Source organism: Callithrix jacchus, chromosome 9 (genome assembly GCF_049354715.1).
Source record: "Callithrix jacchus isolate 240 chromosome 9, calJac240_pri, whole genome shotgun sequence".
Lineage (NCBI taxonomy): Eukaryota > Metazoa > Chordata > Mammalia > Primates > Cebidae > Callithrix > Callithrix jacchus.
In genome coordinates, this window is record NC_133510.1 from 86,957,193 (window position 1) to 86,973,881 (window position 16,689).

Genomic DNA, 16,689 nt, shown 5'->3' on the forward strand with positions numbered 1-16,689 from the left:
CCTGCCTTGGCCTCTCAAAGTGCTGATATTACAGGCATGAGCCACGAGGCCTGGCTGCAAATTAATTGTTTTAAATACAGCCTTACCCAGCTGTAAGAGAAACTGACATAAAAATAATTTTTGATTAGGTGTTAGGGAAGCCATGAAAATACGCCATTCAGATCTCCCTAAAGAGAAGATAGTACAATAGGGTAGTTGTCTGACTCTATCCAGTTAATTCACTGAAGCATTTCAGTCAAGGTCATGCTCTCCTTGGCCTGTACCAAGCTATCCAATGAGTTTATTAGCATGCTAAATCATTTCTGCCTAACTTGCAGCTTCTCTAATAGGCATTTTTTTTTCTTTTTCTTTTTTTCCTGCTTTTTTTTTTTCTGGAACTGCTTATCAGTTTGGCATATATTTTCTTAAAGCTATACCAAATCCCAAGACTCTTATTATCCAATCAACTTACCTCCATTTGTCCTTTCACAGATATTACACTGTATCAGGATCAGAAAGTGATCCTTGTCAACTACTGATATTTTTCCTCTTGGTCTGGAAGTGAAATCTCTCTTACATGGAATTCTACCTTGGCATTTGCTTTCCAGAGGACCCAAAATGATATAGATGGTCATATGCCCAATTAAAACCATAGGGGCTCTGTCAAAAAAGATGACACATATAATAAATTTTAGAGACATTTAACTGTCCCTAATCATCTGCAATTCTGTTCCAACAAGATCCATACAGATCAGTCTTCTCTTACATAAAACACATTGACTTTCTCTACAATGAAGAAAATCCAACTTTCTAAGCAATTACTTCAACGAGTTCAAAACCTAGTATCTCTGAGTAATGCAATATTTCTTCCATTTAATTAGTTTGTAATCCTGAAAAACTGATATATACATAAAAAATAAATTATCTGCTCACATTGAACATACAATGGTGGAATTGCATATTTGTTAAATACAATGAAAACTATCAATTGGAAAAAGGAAGAATTCAAACATGTCCAGTTATCAATTTCTAATAGGCAGGAATCAAGGTAAATCCTTTTCTGTTTCTTTTCTTTCTTTTATTTTTTTGTGCTTTAGGTTCTGGGCTACATGTGCAGATCATGCAGGATTGTTGCATAGGTACACACATGGCAATGTGGTTTGCTGCCTCCATCCCCCCATCACCCACATCTGGCATTTCTCCCCATGTGATCCCTCCCTGACTTCCCCTGTCTGTTTATATATTATTATTATTTTCTCTCTCTCCCTCCCTCTCTCTCTCTCTCTCTCTCTCTCTCTCTCTGTGTGTGTGTTTTCTGTCTGTAAACTAAGTTATTTGGTAAGTGCACCTGGTTGTACCTTGTACTTGTCTCTGGAAGTTGCTTTTCTGTACCTTGTTATTTATGTTTTTGTGTTTTGCTCTTGGAGATGTAGTTTCTTAGTGATTTAAGGTACATAGTATTCATGTTCAATACCAGCATGTTGCTCCCCACTTACAAGGATAGGAATGAGTTGATCTCATATGCCATCTTAAAGTTAACTATGGCTATATTACTTGTGTTGGCCAATAACATATAGGAAAGCATCTCTGTGATAGTGTAAATGTATGTTAATATGGGGGTATAAAGGTACAATGCTAAATTATACAGACTATCAGCCCAGTAAAGAGGCTTGAACTCACATCAGACATTGTAGGCTCCAGAAATAAACCTTTCTAAAGTCTATGCCACATAGATATTTATAATATATCAAAACACAGTCTACATTGACTGATACATACTTTTTCTTCATAACCACATTGAAATGTATACTGGAACATGTGCCTTCTCCAGGGCGTGATGAGCTTTTAGAATCTACTTACTGCTACAGCAGGTTTGGGAATCCAGGAGCTTTTACAGAAATAAAACCATCACAGGTAATATTGTAATTTAGGCTTGGTTCTCTGGCAAGAAAATTATGCAGTGGGTTTCTAGTGTAATTGCTTCCAGAAAATTCCACTTTTGAGTAACCAAACCTAAAGATCTCTTTTTTACGTCATAGTTAAGCTTGTGAGTTCTTTTTTGTTTACTGGCTTCTGTGTGTGAGTCATCTGTTGCCTACTGGTTGTAATGAAGACACACAAAGCAATACGCCACCCTAAACATCTCTCTTTAATGAATTTTTACCATGGATCTGAATAATAATATCTGGCTGAAATACCTAATGAGATGCCTCAGAGAAAATCTCTGAACAAGAATATCTCCTGCTTTTTATAATTGAGTAGCTTTTCTAAGCCTCTTAGAGACCCCAAATTATTGAATTCTCATCCATTTTTCCTGTTACTATAGTCTTGGTGAGCATGTTGTCTGCCTTCGAGGTTATCACACAATAATTTAACCAAATAATTTGCAAGAGCATAATGAGGATCACTAGCTTCTCAGCCTGCCAGACTATCTGCCTCTCAAGTTTTAAGCCAGCACCATGTAGTTCAGAGGTGTGTGTGTGTGTGTGTGTGTGTGTGTGTAAGAGAGAGAAAGATGACTAAGCTTCCTCAGTGTTTTCAGCGTATATATCACTGAAAAGAGGTCTGAAAATAGTCATTTAAACTAGGTTAAGATTTATTTTTGTCTCAGCTGAGCAGAAATAAGTAAGTGATTGAGAGAATCTGTAGTCTTTTATATAGAACCATTCAGGGTTCCAGTTTTTTTTTCTCTTTTGTTTGTTTGTTTAGTTTAGTTTTGTTTCATTTTTTGTCATCCTCTGTTGTTGTCACTTACGTGGTCATTGCCCTTACAAAACTATGATCTGGCTTCAGCACTTGGAAAGAATGGAAGAGAAGTATAAGAAAAGTGGTTTTCTTGTGCAAAAAGAAAAGTGGAAATTGTGAACATCACTTACCAAAATGTTCATATCTAGCTGTAATAAATATATTTATTAATAAAGTGATGAATTTTCATCTATAGTTAAACCCTTGAGGGTAAAAAAATGACCTTTCTAAAAGGAGAGAGAATCTATAGAGGGAAACAATTAACAGATGTTATAAAAATATTGGTAAAGCATTTGGCACACTGGCTGACAAATAATGATCATTTAATGTCTCCTTTATTGGTTTCTCTCCTGTCACTTAATAATTTGGATTGAGAGCAAGCATAAGACCATGTAGACCTAACTTAGCAGCTTTGCTAGGTTCTACCGTTAAATAACTTCTTACTCTGTTTACACTATACCCAGTGCTTAAGGTATATTTAAAAGAGAATTACCTATATTTAAACTTTACACAGGTAAAGACTTAATAAAACCTACTAGTGGTATACTGCTCCTGGTGCTCCAATTAACACTCAACTGATATTCATGGAATGTCTAACAAATAATAGGTCCTCTGGTGAACAGAGTATGCAATTATATTCCTTCATGCTAAGAATGTGATACATGTTTAAATTATTTCATGCAAGGATAGCAAGGATATTTTTATATTCTCTAAATACTTTGGGGTCCACCAATCTGTGAATGAATTATAGCAATGAAACAATAAAATCTGTCATCTGTGTCAAATATATTTTCCAAGGAGTATTCCAAACTATACAGTGTACAGTGTTTTGAAAAGAAATATTTAAATGCCTAATTAGAAAAAAGTTAAAATTTTTTATAAAACATTCCAGGTAATATTTTGTAACTTTTATTTAAGATGCCATTGTAAGTAGAAAAACCATGTTATATACATGGATTTAATACCCCACTCTCTTTTACTACTGTGATCCAAAAGAATGAATATATAAATAAATAAATATACACAAACATGCACATATATATGTATATATACACACACATATATGGATAAAAGGATAAGTATATATCCTCTTATATCTATATCCATAGATACATAGTTATCCTCTTATCCATATGTATGTGGATATATGTATTTATCCTTTTATTATATATCTTGCTCTCTCTGTATATATGGAGTAACAGGATAAGTGTAACTTCAGAAAAAACTTTGAAATTCAAACTAAATATTTTTAAAATATGAATACCTTTAAAATGCCAATTCTGATATTTGAATGTACCTGTATCCCATGAATATTCCAATATTTATTAGAATGGAATAATGAACCTACAGAAAGATAAGTCTACAAAGAGTGTTAATACAAACACTCTATATAATAATTACACTGGATAAGTTTTGTTTTGTAATAAACAACCCTAAGCTTGAATTTATAAAATTAAGCATTTATTTTATGCACAAAATGCTGCAGGACAGCTCTCACTGTTCATGACTCTACTGGGCTATATTAGTTCATTTTCATATTGCTGATTAAGACTGGGCAATTTACAAAAGTAAGAGGTTTAATGGACTCATAATTCCATGTGTCTGGGGAGGTCTTACAATCATGATGAAAGATGAAAGGCACATCTCACATGGCAGCAGTCAAGAGAAGAAGGAGAGCCAAGAGAAAGGAGTTTCCTCTCATAAAACCATCAGATCTTGTGTGGCGTATTCACTACTACAAAAACAGTATGGGGGAACTACCCCCATGATTCAATTATCTCCCACTGTGCCCCTCCTACAATATGAGAGAATAATGGGAGCTGCAATTCACAGTGAGATTTGGTGGGGACCCAACCATGCCATATTATGAGCTCAGTGAGTCTCCTCATCAGGTCTTAAGACGTTCTACTATCCCCAGGCTATCCCAGTGTGTAGTACTCCCTTCGCTGTGTTCATGTGTGCTCAATTTTTATCACCCGCCTATGAGTGAGAATGTGCGGTATTTCATTTTCTGTTCTTGTGTCAGTTTTCTGAGGATGATGTTCTCCAGATTCATCCATGTCCCTACAAAGGACACGAGCTCATTGTTTTTGATTGCTGCATAATATTCCATGGTGTATATGTGCCACGTTTTCCCAGTCCAGCCTATCATCGATGGGCATTTGGGTTGGTTCCAGGTCTTTGCTATTGTAAACAGTGCTGCAATGAACATTCGTGTGCATGTGTCCTTATAGTAGAACGATTTATAGTCCTTTGCATATATACCCAGTAATGGGATTGCTGGGTCAAATGGAATTTCTATTTCTAAGGTCTTGAGGAATCGCCACACTGTCTTCCACAATGGTTGAACTAATTTACACTCCCACCAACAGTGTAAAAGTGTTCCTTTTTCTCCACATCCTCTCCAGCATCTGTTGTCTCCAGATTTTTTAATGATTGCCATTCTAACTGGCGTGAGATGGTATCTCATTGTGGTTTTGATTTGCATCTCTCTGATGACCAGTGATGATGAGCATTTTTTCGTATGATTGTTGGCCTCATATATGTCTTCTTTTGTAAAGTGTCTGTTCATATCCTTTGCCCAATTTTGAATGGGCTTGTTTGTTTTTTTCCTGTAAATCCGTTTGAGTTCTTTGTAAATTCTGGATATCAGCCCTTTGTCAGATGGGTAAACTGCAAAAATGTTTTCCCATTCTGTTGGTTGCCAATTCACTCTAGTGACTGTTTCTTTTGCCGTGCAGAAGCTGTGGAGTTTCATTAGGTCCCATTTGTCTATTTTGGCTTTTGTTGCCAATGCTTTTGGTGTTTTGTTCATGAAGTCCTTGCCTACTCCTATGTCCTGGATGGTTTTGCCTAGATTTCCTTCTAGGGTTTTTATCGTGCCAGGTCTTATGTTTAAGTCTTTAATCCATCTGGAGTTAATTTTAGTGTAAGGTGTCAGGAAGGGGTCCAGTTTCTACTTTCTGCACATGGCTAGCCAGTTTTCCCAACACCATTTGTTAAACAGGGAATCCTTTCCCCATTGTTTGTTTTTGTCAGGTTTATCAAAGATTGTATAGTTGTAGATATGTTGTGTTGCCTCCGATGCCTCTGTTTTGTTCCATTGGTCGATGTCTCTGTTTTGGTACCAGTACCATGCTGTTTTGATTACTGTAGCCTTGTAGTATAGTTTGAAATCCAGTAGTGTGATGCCCCACGCTGTGTTCTTTTTGCTTAGAATTGACTTGGCTATGTGGGCTCTCTTTTGGTTCCCTATGAAGTTCATGGTGGTTTTTTCCAGTTCTGTGAAGAAAGTCAATGGTAGCTTGATGGGGATAACATTGATTCTGTAAATTACTTTGGGCAGTATAGCCATATTCATGATATTAATTTTTCCTAACCATGAACATGGAATGTTTCTTCATCTGTTTGTGTCCTCTCTTATTTTGTTGAGCAGTGGTTTGTGGTTTTCCTTGAAGAGGTCCCTTACATTCCTTGTGAGTTGTATTCCTAGGTATTTTATTCTTTTTGTAGCAATTGTGAATGGCAGTTCATTTTTGATTTGGCTTTCTTTAAGTCTGTTATTGGTGTAAAGGAATGCTTGGGATTTTTGCACATTAATTTTATATCCTGAGACTTTGCTGAAGTTGCTTATCAGTTTCAGGAGTTTTTGGGCTGGGGCAATGGGGTCTTCTAGATAGGTATACTATCATGTCGTCTGCAAATAGACAATTTGGCTTCCACCTTTCCTATGAATACCCTTTATTTCTTTTCCTTGCCTGATTGCTCTGGCTAGAACTTCCAGTACTATATTGAGCAGGAGTGGTGAAAGAGGGCATCCTAGTCTAGTGCCGGATTTCAAAGGGAATGCTTCCAGTTTTTGCCCATTCAGTATGATATTGGCTGTTGGCTTGTCATAAATAGCTTTTATTACTTTGAGATACGTTCCATCGATACCGAGTTTATTGAGGGTTTTTAGCATAACGGGCTGTTGAATTTTGTCAAAGCCTTCTCTGCGTCAATTGAGATAACCATGTGGTTTTTGTTTTTGGTTCTGTTCATGTGGTGAATTATGTTTATAGACTTGCGTATGTTGAACCAGCCTTGCATCCCCGGGATGAATCCTACTTGATCATGATGGATAAGTTTTTTGATTTGCTGTTGCAATCGGCTTGCCAATATTTTATTGAAGATTTTTGCATCTATGTTCATCATGGATATTGGCCGGAAGTTTTCTTTTCTTGTTGAGTCTCTGCCGGGTTTTGGTATCAGGATGATATTGGTCTCATAAAATGATTTGGGAAGGCTTCCCTCTTTTTGGATTATTTGGAATAGTTTCAGAAGGAATGGTACCAGCTCCTCTTTGTGTGTCTGGTAGAATTCAGCTGTGAGCCCATCTGGACCTGGGCTTTTTTTGTGTGGTAGGCTCTTAATTGCTGCCTCGACTTCTGACCTTGTTATTGGTCTATTCATAGTTTCAGCTTCCTCCTGGTTTAGGCTTGGGAGGACACAGGAGTCCAGGAATTTTCCATTTCTTCCAGGTTTACTAGTTTACGCGCATAGAGTTGTTTGTAATATTCTCTGATGATGGTTTGAATTTCTGTGAAATCTGTGGTGATTTCCCCTTTGTCATTTTTTATTGCATCTATTTGGTTGTTCTCTCTTTTCTTTTTAATCAATCTGGCTAGTGGTCTGTCTATTTTGTTGATCTTTTCAAAAAACCAGCTCTTGGATTTATTGATTTTTTGAAGGGTTTTTCGTGTCTCTCTCTCCTTCAGTTCAGCTCTGATCTTAGTTATTTCTTGTCTTCTGCTAGGTTTTGAATTTTTTTATCTTGCTCCTCTTACTCTTTCAATTTTGATGATAGGGTGTCAATTTTGGATCTCTCCACTCTTCTCATATTGGCACTTATTGCTATATATTTTCTTCTAGATACTGCTTTAAATGTGTCCCTGAGATTCTGGTATGTTGTGTCTTTGTTCTCATTGGTTTCGAAAAAGTTCTTTATTTCTGTCTTCATTTCATTGTATATCCAATCAACATTCAGGAGCCAGTTGTTCAGTTTCCATGAAGCTGTGCAGTTCTGAGTTAATTTCTGGACTCTGAGTTCTAACTTGATTACACTATGGTTTGAGAGACTGTGTGTTATGATTTCAGTTGTTTTGCATTTGCTGAGGAGTGCTTTACTTCCAATTATGTGGTCAATTTTAGAGCAGGTGTGATGTGGTGCTGAGAAGAATGTATAATCTGTGGATTTGGGGTGGAGAGTTCTGTAAATGTCTATCAGGTTTGCTTGTTCCAGGTATGAGTTCAAGCCCTGGGTATCCTTGTTAATTTTCTCTCTGGTTAATCTGTCTAATATTGACAGTGGAGTGTTAAAGTCTCCCATTATTATTGTGTGGGAGTCTAAGTCTCTTTGTAAGTCATTAACAACTTGCCTAATATATCTGGGTGCTCCTGTATTGGGTCCATATATATTTAGGATTGTTAGCTCTTCTTGTTTTATTGATCCTTTTACCATTATGTAATGGCCTTCTTTGTCTCTTTTGATCTTTGTTGCTTTAAAGTCTATTTTATCAGAGATGAGAATTACAACTCCTGCTTTTTTTTGCTCTCCATTTTCTTGGTAAATCTTACTCCATCCCTTTATTTTGAGCCTTTTTGTATTCTTGTATGTGAGATGGGTTTTCTGGCTACAGAACACCGATGGGATTTGGCTTTTTATCCAATTTGCCAGTCTGTGTCTTTTGATTGGTGCATTTAGTCCATTTACATTTAGGGTTAATATTGTTATGTGTGAATTTGATACTGCCATTTTGATGCTAGCTGGCTGCTTTGCCCATTAGTTGATGGAGATTCTTCATTTTGTTGATGCTTTTTAGCATTTGGTATGTTTTTGGAATGGCTGGTGCTGGTTGCTTCTTTCTATGTGTAGTGCCTCTTTCAGAAGCTCTTTTAAAGCAGGTCTAGTGGTGACAATAATCTCTGAGTACTTGCTTGTTCGCAAAGATTTTATTTTTCCTTCACTTCTGAAGCTCAGTTTGGCTCGATATGAAATTCTGGGTTGAAAGTTCTTTTCTTTAAGGATGTTGAATATTGGCCCCCTCTCTCTTCTGGCTTTTAGGGTTTCTGCGGCGAGATCTGCTGTGAGTCTGATGGGTTTCACTTTGTGGGTAACCCGACCTTTCTCTCTGGCTGCCCTTAGTATTTCTCCTTCATTTCAACCCTGGTGAATCTGATGATTATGTGCCTTGGGGTTGCTCTTCTTGAGGAATATCTTTGTGGTGTTCTCTGTATTTCCTGGACTTGGATATTGGCCTGTTTTGCTAGGTTGGGGAAATTTTCCTGGATAATATCCTGAAGAGTATTTTCCAGGTTGGATTCATTCTCTTCATCACATTCTGGTACACCTATAAAACTTAGGTTAGGTCTCTTCACATAGTCCCACATTTCTTGGAGACTTTGTTCAATCCTTTTTGCGCTTTTTTCTCTAATCTTGGCTTCTCAATTTATTTCATTGAGTTGGTCTTCGACTTCTGATATTCTTTCTTCTGCTTGGTCAATTCGGCTGTTGAAACTTGTGCATGCTTCACGAAGTTCTTGTGTTGTGTTTTTCAGCTCCTTCAATTCATACATATTCCTAAGTTGTCCATTTTTGTTATCATTTCCTCAATCTTTTTTCAAATCTTTTTTTCAAGGTTCTTGGTTTCTTTGCATTGATTTAGAACATGTTCTTTTAGCTCACAGAAGTTTCTCATTACCCACCTTCTGAAGTCTGATTCCGTTATTTCATCACACTCATTCTCCGTCCAGCTTTGTTCCCTTGCTGGTGAGGAGTTTTGGTCCTTTGTAGGAGGTAAGGTGTTCTGGTTTCTGGTGTTTTCCTCCTTTTTGCGCTTTTTCCCCATCTTTGTGGGTTTACCCACCTGTCGTCTGAGTAGCTGATGAGTTTTCGATTGGGTCTCTGAGTGGAGGCCCAGATTGTTGATGATGAAGTATTCCTGTTTCTTAGTTTTCCTTCTAACGGTCTAGCTCCTCTACTGTAAGACTGCTGAGGTCCACTCCAGGCCCTGCTTGCCTGGGGTACACCTGTAAAAGCTGCGGAACAGTTTCTTCTTCTGCTATCTTTGTCTTAGAATGATGCCCGCCAAATGTCAGTCTGATCAGTCCTTTTTGAGATGACTCTTTGGGTATACAGAGGTCAGGGAGCTGCTTTAGGAGGCGTTCTGTACTTTATAGGAGCTCAAGTGCTGAGCTGTGAGCTCCATTGTTCATTTAGGGCTGCTAGGCAAGTACGTTTAAGTCTGTTACAGCAGAACTCATAAAACCCCCTTTTTCCCCTCAGATGCTCTGTCCCAGGGAGTTAGGGCTTTATTTATGAGTATCTGTTGCACTGTCTTGCCCAGCTAGGAGGCAGTTTAGTCACTATTTGCCTGCCGAGGCTCCACCCTGCTGCCGTGGGGTCTGCCCTACTGCTGTGGGCTCCGCCCTGCTGATGTGGGCTCCGCCCTGCTGTCGTGGGCTCTCCCTTGTTGGTGGAGTCTCTCTGTCTTGGTGGGTTGCCTCGGCAATGGCAGGCTGCATCAGCAATGGGAGAGTACCTCAGTAGGGGCAGAATGTCTTGGTAATGGCTGACACCCCTCCCCCACGGAGCTGCACAGTCCTGGGTTCAGCTGTGCCTGCTGTAAAACTCTCAACCCTGAGCATTTCGAATTGCCGTTTTGTTTGTCCCTGTGGGGGTGGGACCCATTGAGCCTGATCACCTGGCTCCCTGCCTCAGAGCCCTTTTGTTGTTTTTTAAGTTGAATGGTTGACTCTCTCCCAGGTGTTTCAGTTGCCTGCTGAAAGGGCACTGGGATCTGTGTGATTTCCCATGCAGCAACCCACTGTGCCGGCTCACAGTTAGCTTCCTGGGATTCTCCTGGCCTGCCTCACTGTCCACGTCCCATTTAATCAGATGAATATGCTAATCTTCCCTCCCAAATCTCAAACTGCTGGTTTAACAGGGCACCCAGACCAGTGCGTTTTGTGCGGCGTGCCGCTGCGCTGCGGCGCTGGCCGAAAAGGCCACATCAGCCAAGACAGCTGCACTGGTGTCCCGTGTCTCTCCTACACCTGGGAATTTCCCCGTTCTGTGGGCAACAAAGATCCGTCTAGAAATGCGGCGTGAACTCACCCTCTGTGTCTTCACTGAGAGCTGCAATCATGAGTTGCTTCTATAGCCAGTTTTTTGTTTTACAATCAAATTTAATTCTTTTTAATGCAAAGCAACTTTTGCTTATCATATATTATTGATTATGAAGCTAGACTAAACCAATTTCTTCAAAAATTCTAAATGACTAGTTTCTTGAGAGCTAATTCAACAATCTAGATAACTTCATGTTTCATCATGTTAAGTATTATTTTCCCACACCAAAGAAACTTCAGTCTGTCTTGAGGCAAAACGTACCTCAGTTATGGTAAATGAAGTATAAAAGTTTTAAGTGGCAAGTGTGTTACGATTTTTTGCATTACAAAATGCCTTTTGATGGGAAACTCTTCTTTTTTAATTTATATTTTTTTATTTAAATTTTACTTTAGGTTCTGGGATACATGTGCAGAACTTGCAGGTTTGTTACACAGCTATACATTTGCCATGGTGGTTTGCTGCACCCATCAATCCATCATGTAGATTTTAAGTCCCACATGCATAGGTATTTGTCCTAATGCTCTCCCTCCCCTTGCCCCCAAGAAAAACTTCTTACATAAGCTGAAATGATGAATTTTTAAAGTTGGCATTCCAGTTTGTTTCTTCATGATACTGTCCTTAGGTAGAATAGATAAAACTAACATATATTATGAATCTATTATGCCAAATACTATGCTATTCTCATATTATTCAATCCCCATGCAAGCCCTTTACAGATGTAGAAACTGAAATTAAGAGCTGTTAAGTAAATTTTTCAAGACGACAGAAATTGTGGAGCCAGAGTTGAAACCTAGGGCCATCTGTTTCCAAAAGCAATATTTCTTTTATTAATCAACGATGCTAAATATAACAATATAATTGAAAGAAAATCATTGAAAAAGTTTATTCTAAACACTCCTGGATATGAACACTGTTGAATATTTTATATTAAATGCTATTATTTAGTTTGGTCACAAATATCTGATGCTGCTGAAATAGTTGTGCTAGCTGATCCCTCTCAAGCAACCCAGATTAAGAGTTTTGGCTTTCTAACAAACTGAAAGGAGTTTAATAGAGGATGTGTTAAGGCTTATGAGAAGAGAAAGCAGTGACATGAGAAACAACTTTTAAAACAGGTATCATTTGAGCACAGTGTGTACAAAGCTTTTATAAAAATGTGGCCAATTAAGAATTTACTAGTGAAAAAAATGTTTAAAAATAAAAGCAAAATCATAATTTTTATAACATAAAAATGTTGCATAAAAACTGTTCTTAAGATTTGTTTTATTTTAAACTTGCTTATCAATCTTACTTTAAATAATTTCAAATTTTACTCAGGGTATGTTGCCCAACTTTGCAGTTCAGAAATCCGGTTTAATCATAGTCAATACTTTATAAAATGTATTTTTCTATGACCATTTTAGATTTACAAAAATTACCTTTTCTAAATAGCAGATGCTGGGTTGTCCTTGTTATAATTGGACATTACTTTTCTTTAGAATATTAATACACTTATCTTTCCTTCTGAAATATTTGATCACCATAAATCATGCTCAATAAAATTCCCAATTTTCAAAAATGTTTTAAAAGAAAATGGCTTAATTAATTCACTACTTTTTTTATTTTTTGAATTTAGGATAAACAAAAATATACTAGTCTATTTATTAAATCACAAATAAAAGTTGTACTAAATGATAGTATTTGCCTCAAATTTAAATTTGACCTGTTTATTTTTATCCACAATTCCCTAGTTCCTTCTAAATTTCTTAAAAGGATGTTTTCATACCCAAGCTATTAGAATTATTGATCAAAGATATATTAATATATATTCAATTTGGAAGCATTTACTAAGTCAATCACATTAAAAATACTTTCATTTTCATGTTTATAATCTACTCTCTTGTCAAAGTCCATAGTGGGATATTTGCTTTACCAAAATTCAGATTAACTGGTAGAAGTACAGAGGCATTTTCTTAGGCCTTCTCTTAGGGAATGAAGAACAAGAATGCATAAAACACAGCTATAAATATAGAATTTCATCCCTTCACTATCTGAAGGACGGTAAGTGTCGATTGACGGTCATTTTGTAGAGAAACATTAATTCATCAAGTGAACATCACTGAGTCCCAGCTCAGCTGAACACAGTCCAAGTACTATAATAAGAATGAAAAGATGAGTAAGATAGCATCTCTTGCCAAAAATTCAAACTAATCAAAATAACAAATGTTAAATAGGTAATTAGGGATTCTGGCTCAATATTTTGAACTGAATTTATTTGCTTTCCTAATTAAAATTGTTGTGAAAGACATATAAACTCATATCAATAAACACAACACCAATGGGGGGCCATTAGTAAAAAGACAGTTGTAGCAAATATCTGGAAGAAGAAGGACCGATTGTGTTGGCTGATAAAACAAGTCACTGGAAGCCACAGGCTAGGACACGCTCTGAAAGAGTTGATGTGAGAAGATGAAGAGAAAAGCGTTATTTATCAGTTTTGGCTTTTATAGGATTTCTTAACTAAGAGCTAGAGGCTATGATATAAAAGGCAGAAGACCTGTCAGCTCCACCCCAACATTTGTGCACATAGGAAGAATAGAAGACAAGCTTCTACCTCTTAGATAAATACATACAAATAATTGAGATTACATGATTGGGAAGGACAAGGGTGGAATTATAGCCCAGGATGAAGCATCTGAACTTGATATTTGAGAAAGCTCAATATGATGAAAGACTCTTCACCAACTTATCCTAGAATGAAGTATAACAGGTGGAAGTATGTACTCAAGAATGAAGAACACAGAGTTCTCTCTTTTGCTTTTTTTTTCTTTGAGATGAAGTCTTGCTGTGTCACCCAGGCTGGAGAGCATGGCACAATCTCTGCTCACTGCAACCTCACCTTCCGGGTTCAAGTGATTCTCCCACCTCAGCCTCCAGAGTAACTAGGACTACAGGCACACGCCACCATGCTGGATAATTTATGTATTTTTAGTAGAGATGGGTTTCACTATGTTGGCCAGGCTGGTCTTGAACTCCTGGCCTCATGATCTGCCCGCTTCGGCCTCCCAAAGTGCTGGAATTACAGGTGTGAGCCACCGCGCCATTTCTGATTTTTGTATTTTTAGTAGTGATGAGGTTTTGCCAGTTGGGCAAGTTGTTGTCAAACTTCTGACCTCAGGTGGTTCTTCCACCTCAGCCTCCCAAAGTGCTAGGATTATAGGTGTGAATCGCTGTGCCTGGTCAAGCTTGATTTTTAAATATAAAACAATTAATAATTTCTTTTTTTTTTTTTTGAGACAGAGTTTCACTCTTGTTACCCAGGCTGGAGTGCAATGGTGCGATCTCGGCTCACCGCAACCTCCGCCTCCTGGATTCAGGCAATTCTCCTGCCTCAGCCTCTCGAGTAGCTGGGATTACAGGCACGTGCCACCATGCCCAGCTAATTTTTTGTATTTTTAGTAGAGATGGGGTTTCACCTTATTGACCAGGTTGGTCTTGATCTCTCGACTTCGTGATCCACCTGTCTCAGCCTCCCAAAGTACAATTAATAATTTCTGAAAAACTTGACAGAGAGCTATAACATGAAAATAAATTATTTAAAAAAAAACTGACACTAGAGAAGCTATACAACATTCAGGGAATTGAAGAAAATGTAAACTAAAAAGAAAGCCTAAAAATTAAGCCAGAACAGACTAGAGAAGATAAGTTAACAGATAAGTTAACAGACTAGAGAAGATAAGATAAGAAATCCAGGATCCCCAAATCCAACTTAAGCAATTGGAGTAAAAAAGAGAATAGAGAAAACGAAAACTTCAGAAGACGGTAACAAGAACAATTCAAGAAATATTTCTTAAAGTAAAACTCATCTTTATATAAAATAGTTTATTCATAATAATGGGTAAAATATAAATTGAGCTTAGATGAATTAGTAATGCACTTCAGAATTAATTAATTCTGAAAGTCTCTAATTTTTTCTCCATTTCAACTTTCACAAGAAATTTTTTAAAAATGATTTCTTCTTCTCTTTGAAATATTGACATATTGTGAAGAGAACTAGGTCACTAGTCATAAACTGAAATAAACATAGTTTCCTTCAGATTTTTTTCACTGTTTATACATTACAAAGTTAATTTCAGATTTACACAAGGCAAGATTATTTTAATTAATCACTGTGCTTGAAAAACTTGTGATTTGTCTGGAAAGTCAATAAGCACGTTTACGAAATGGATGAAGAGGAAGTCTGCTTAGTCTCAGCAAAAAATTTAAGATACAGTTTGAACAAATCATATGACAGTTCTGAAGTTTTTGTGTCTATGCTATGCTTTCTCTTTATAAAATTATAACACGTTTTAAAATTCATTTTACTTTCAAAATTATATGCATGAATTTGACCATCACTACAGTTTCTGTTATTAATTGTAGATTACTTGAAATGTTAGATTATAATTTTTCAGAAAATATATAGGCTTAAATAACCATATACCTAATGCTTATTTTTGCTATGTACTGCATTAGACCTGAATAAATACAAATATAAACTAGCTATTATATGAAAGACCATAGAAAAATTACATAATGTTAAATTTGGTTTCAGATCTATTAAAATTTAATCAAAAATAAGTAACACAAGTAAATTTATTTGGGTCCATTTGACTGAAATTTAATAAAATTACAAAAATTTCTAGGCTAAATGAAGCAATTATCTCCAATTGGAATGGGGGTGCTTTGAGAGATAATAATTGGTATATAAAAATGAAAAATAGTGACTTATATCTTAAAATTATGAAGGGTTTTTGACATACCAACCTCATACATATGAGATAAGATCTTGCTTATATTGATGTGCTTTTCATTGAATTTATCGTAAAAATTATTCAAAACAACAGCTTTTCTATTTGTTTAGTGGTTTTTTAAATTTGTTTTTGAAGCACAGTGATACATTACCAAAGTCCACACACCTACAACCAAAACTGACAAAACAAGCAATGAGGAAAGGACCCCTGTACAGTAAATGTGCTGGGATAGCTGGCTAGCCACATGCAGAAGACTGAAACTAGACCCCTTCTTTATACCATATATAAAAATAAAGTCTACATAATTAAAGACTTAAATATAAAACCCCAAACTACAAAAACCCTGAAAGGCCACCTAGACAATACCATTCTGAATATATAGATGAGCAAAATTTTTATGATGAAGGCATCAAAAGAAATTGCAACAAATCTAAATTTGACAAATGGGATCTAATTAAATTTAAGAGCTTCTGCACAGCAAAAGAAATTATCAACAGAGTAAACAATTTACAGAATGAGAGAAAAATTTCGCAAACTATGTATCAGAGAAAGGTCTTATATCTAGCATTTATAAGAAACTTAAACAAATTTACAAGAAGAAAAAAACCACTAAACCACCCTTTAATAAGTTGGTGAATTATATGAACAGACAGTATGTTTTTGTTAAGTGACATAATTTATTCAGCACCTAGAGGGATACGGTAGCTATATTAAAAAAATTAAAGACTAAACAATGAATATACATTTAATCATAGAATTGATGATGTATTTGAAAGCATTTTACCTAACAATGTTCTCTTTGCTATAATATTTAATTTGTATTTTTTTAACTTATAAGTTCAGGTGTACACGTGCACGTTTATTACATAGGTAAAGTTGTGTTGTGGGGGTTCATTGTACAAATTATTTCATCACCCAGGTATTAAGCCTAGTACCCATTAGTTGTTTTACCTGATCTTCTCACTCCTTCCAACCTCTACTCTCCAAAAGGACCCTGGGTGTTGTTCCTCAAAATGTGTCTCTGCA

At 36.5% G+C, this 16,689-nt stretch overlaps 1 long non-coding RNA gene across 1 annotated transcript in view; it reads right to left on the bottom strand.

The window, feature by feature from the left end:
* Positions 1-446: 446 nt before the first annotated feature.
* The window catches only part of LOC118144279 (uncharacterized), a 67,179-nt gene continuing 50,936 nt past the window's right edge, over positions 447-16,689 (bottom strand). The window contains exon 3 of the long non-coding RNA XR_004728919.3: positions 447-639. This is a non-coding gene — a long non-coding RNA (uncharacterized LOC118144279). The remainder of the gene's footprint in view (positions 640-16,689) is intronic.